Source organism: Babylonia areolata, chromosome 1, assembly GCF_041734735.1.
Source record: "Babylonia areolata isolate BAREFJ2019XMU chromosome 1, ASM4173473v1, whole genome shotgun sequence".
Taxonomy (NCBI): Eukaryota; Metazoa; Mollusca; class Gastropoda; order Neogastropoda; family Buccinidae; genus Babylonia; species Babylonia areolata.
The window spans coordinates 65,626,809-65,631,808 of record NC_134876.1 but is presented as its reverse complement, the minus strand read 5'-3'; positions in this window follow the sequence as shown (position 1 = coordinate 65,631,808).

Sequence of the window (5,000 nt, the reverse complement as noted above, 5' to 3'; positions counted from 1 at the left end):
AATCAACATTTTGTTTTATCAGTTGTCTTGCAAATTATTGCAAAATGCATCTTTGATACCTGATGAAGGTCTACTTTCGTGTTTTTTTGTTGTTGTTTTTTATCCCCCCCCCCCCCACCTTTTTGTTGTTGTTGACTTGTCGAAATCCCTGTCATGCATTTCTGTGTCGTAGTTTCCGATATAATGAGGTTTCGAGTAACAGTGCTCAATTTTGATTCTGTTCCCATATTTATGACTATTAAAATGCTATTTTACTGTAGTACTGTTGTAGGTACACCATTCAATGCTGCCTTGTCGCCCACAAGCCAAGCCAACTTTTCCTTGCATCGTTTTGTGAGGACATTGATAGCATTCTGATTGATTGAGTGATTGGTTTTATATCTCAGTGTTCATGTTGAAGCCGTTTCTGCTTCTTGCTGGTGGTGTTTTTTTGTGCTCTTCTTGTGGTTGTAGTTGTGTTGTATTGTGTTGTGTTGTGTTATATTGTGTTGTGTTGTATAGTATAATTTTGTGTTGTATAGTGTTGTACTGTATTTTGTTGCATTGTATAGTATTGTATGTATTGTGTTGTATTGTACTGTATGGCTTTGTGTTCATTGCGCTGCGTTGTATATCATTGTTTTGTATTGGGGTTGCGTTGTATTGTATGGCGTTGCGTTGTATCAAAATGACGTTGCTTTACGTTACCCGACACGGCGTTGCCCTGTGTCGTATTGTGTTGTAGTATGTTGTGCTGTGTCGTATTGTGTTGTAGTATGTTGTGCTGTGTCGTATTGTGTTGTAGCGTGTTGTGCTGTGTCGTATTGTGTTGTAGCATGTTGTGCTGTGTCGTATTGTGTTGTAGTATGTTGTGCTGTGTCGTATTGTGTTGTAGTATGTTGTGCTGTGTCGTATTGTGTTGTATTATGTTGTGCCGTGTTGTATTATGTTGTGCTGTGTCGTATTGTGTTGTAGTATGTTGTGCTGTGTCGTATTGTGTTGTAGTATGTTGTGCTGTGTCGTATTGTGTTGTATTATGTTGTGCTGTGTCGTATTGTGTTGTATTATGTTGTGCTGTGTTGTATTGCGTTGTATTATGTTGTGCTGTGTTGTATTGCATTTTATTATGTTGTATGGCGTTGCGTCCCGTTGCGTTGTGTTGCATTGTACTGATAGTATGACGCTGCGTTGCGTGGAGACGTGCTGCATTGTATAGTGTGTATTGCAGTGTAGTATGTTTACTGTATCGTATCGTATCGTATCGTATCGTATCGTACCGTATTGAATTGAATTGTATTGGATTGCATTGTTGCATTGACGTGTGCTGCATTCTTGTTTTCGAATGATTCCCACTGTTGACATCGCCAGCGAAAAGCGGACAAGAATAAACTGAAGAAGGTCAGGGCAAGAACTGAAGAGGAAGGGGGCGTGTGTGCACGTGTGTGTGTGTGTGTGTGTGTGTGTGTGTGTGTGTGTGTGTGTGTGTGTGTGTGTGTGGACTACACGTGTGTGTGTGTGTGTGTGTGTGTGTGTGTGTGTGTGTGTGCAAGTGTGGAGTACACGTGTGTGTTTGTTTGTGTGTGTGTGTGTGTGTGTGTGTGTGTGTGTGCGCGTGTGCATATGCGTGTACACGTGTGTGTGTGTGTGTGCGTGTGTGTGCGTGCGTGCGTGCGTGCGTGTGCGTATGCGTCTGCGTGTGTGTGAGTGAGGAGGGAGCTTCGTGGGGTGTGTCATAATCAAAGGATAAATTTTCTGTACTTTTTTATGTAGTTTCACACCCTTGTGACGTACTTTTGACCACAACGAAACGATGGCGCGAACGAACTGAAGAGTATCATCATGATTTTCGTCGTCATCATCGTCCCGTTAGACTCATCGTCGTCGTCAGTGTCGTCACCATCATTATCATGGTCGTTGTTGTCGTCGTCGTCGGCATCGTCATCGCAACATAACAGAGCTTGTACCCATAACATGTACTTGTGACGCTGTAACCTGAACGGGTTTGCCCCCAAGGGCGTGTATATTCATAGGTTTGTGCCTCCACCCCCCCCCTCCACCCCCCCCCCCCCCCCCCGCCACCGTCCCCCAACCCCACCACTACCATTCCGACCCTCTCTGCATAGAACTGTTCACGTGTTCAATTTGTTTTCAGGATTCCCCCCCCCCCCCTTTTCTGCTTCTTCGTCTTCTGCTCAGTTCTTCTTGGTCATTTTCTTCTTGTCATTGTTATTATTAGACAATAGTGTGGCGTAAGGTTTAAACGGTGTCACTGATACAGGTTATTGAGACACCGGCCAAAGCTGTTTGGGAAACCGAAACCTCTCGTTACACGGTCTTTGTTATTAAGGTCCACGGAAGAACAGTCAGTACTGTGGGCTGCAGTCAACCCGACTCGGAGACCGACGGTTCGTGTGCCGACCCACTTCGAAGCGTTCTCACCACACACATTTCACAAAAACAAACAAACAAAAAAACAACAACAACAACAAAGAAGAAGAAAAAAAAGTGTCGTTTGCAAGTAGACCAGAGGATGTTTTGACGCGAGTGTATTTGCGAACGATGCTGTACAGTTACTAAGCACTCTCAAAAGGGTGTGTTTGTGTGCGGTGTGGAGTGGTGCGGTGTGTGTGTGTGTGTGTGTGTGTGTGTGTGTGTGTGTGTGTGTGTGTGTGTGTGTGTGTGTGTGTGTGTGTGTGTGTGTGTTGTGTGTAATTAAATCCAACAATACAACAGCGTGGTACGGTGTCCCAACTATAAGCTATCTCGGTCTAATGAGTTCAAGCATGCCTGCTTGTTTCAATTGTCCACTGACATGTACCCAGACCCATCGTTCGCAATTAGTCTTGCCCATTCGCATTAACACCCCTGTCATTTCAACCGTTGAAAAAAACGATTAGAAGACGGATTTTTTCTGGTGCAACCTGGCAAATCGGAGAATCAGAATCAAATTTAAAATCAGAAGAGCTAAAATTGACGATCGTACAACCTGTAATATGTACAACACGTACCTTGAGCTGGTCGCCTCGACTGGATCGTTCGTAGTTAGGCCTACCTACCGTACTTTCATGGGGTGTACGTGTTTTGGGGGCTCGAGTCAACAGATCCGATGTAACAGCCTATTCGTTGCCCTGTTGGGTTTTTAGTACTCCGTGCTCCTATCCCGCTAGCCCAATTTAACCCCTTTACTTCCGGGAAAAAAAGAGGAAGAAGAAAAACCAGCAGAGAGTGGTATTTCAAGTCATGGATCAATATCCCGAACAATCAGCCCAAACCTGAGAGAATGGTTCGGAGATATATCTATATCTATACCACTCAGGATCGAATGTGTGGATTTCAGCCTTCCAGAGTTATTTCTGTTCTTTTGATGAAAGTGGTGTCGTCGATTACGTCACCATGACCGTGATTTGTACTTGCATCAGTGGCAGTCAGGGGGTTAAACCCGGGTTATGTGTCAACCGGAATGACCCGCCCCCCCCCCCCTCAAGTCCCCCCCGGGGGGTGGGAGTACATTGTATATGACGTCCTCACTCTAGTTGGATTTTATCCACCACCCCCTCGTGGCCACGTGGGACATTCTACACTGGCTTGCAATAGTACGCCCGGGAGGGATCGAGGCAGTGGGGATCAGTGGGATGAGTAGTAATTTTGAACCAATTAGAATCAATGCAGGCTATCAAAGCAAAGTTTGTTTCCGTTACGGAGAGCATGGAGGCTGGATGAGGGTTTAGTTAAGGCAAACCCAGGACGATGTAAAGACATCTATTCATACCCGTTTAGATAAACTATTATAAAGACAGAAAATTTCAGATCTCACTCCTCTCAGTCAGCCATGTTCACGTGCATAATCACCAGGAGACGGATATCTTTGCAAGTATTTATATACAAAAAAACTATATTTGAAAAATTCACTCATTCACTCACATACTCAAACTATAAAGGGCAACAACACAGCTCGGTCCAGGACACAGGCTGCTCCTCAGCGTCTTCAGCTTTGACACAGGCTGCTCCTCAGCGCCTTCAGCTTTGACACAGGCTGCTCCTCAGCGCCTTCACAGCTTTGACACAGGCTGCTCCTCAGCGCCTTCACAGCTTTGACACAGGCTGCTCCTCGGCGCCTTCAGCTTTGACACAGGCTGCTCCTCAGTGCCTTGGCTACCCTCGACGATGGCGCCATCAGCAGTACTGCTGTTGCGGCTGGGTCTCGGCCCAGCGCCAACCCACAAGCTCTTTAAACCAAAATAAAAATACTTTCAGTTCATCTTGGCTAATGTACGTGTTTAGGCCTGTCTCCGTCTTGTCTTGTCAGTAAGTCCCGTCAGTCACAAGCGTATGAGTGGATGCGTGTGTGCCCTGTACAATTTCACTAACTTCCCTAGATTCAGTCACACATCTTCACCATTAATTTGCCAATTATAAAGTTATAATTCCTTAGCTATCGTCTTCGTAATATATGTAGCCGCGTTACTGAACCGAGTGGTTCTAATAGGGTACGGTACAAAAGAACTACCTAAATGATGATTTACTGTATTAAAGGATAGACAAGAATTCCCGCGCACAGGCCAGGAACATATAGAGGCCAGTCACAAATGGGTTTTTCTATCGTTTTATTTACAATAGTTATGTGGAGAAAAACTAAGAAGAAGACAAAGGAGAAGAGAATAGAAGAAGACAAAGGAGAAAAGAATAGAAGAAGACAAAGGAGAAGAGAAGACAATGCGAGAAGACAGTGCAGTGATACGTAGATGTCCGCCGTTGTGGGGACACACGACACACTCAAACTGCTTGCGACGCAGCAAGAGAGTGCGGCTCTGATCAGATGACTGACCAGGTATGAAGTGACCACTCATCACTCACTGTGCCAATTTATGCAAGTTAAGCGAACTACAAAGACAATCACGTGTCCTGCGAAGCAGATCGGAGCTAATCAGGCCAAATCCGACAACAATTGTGTTTCTTACAAGGTGTTCAGTGACATTTCTAAATGATTCCTGAACCGATTTACGTCGGATAAGTTGCAAAAG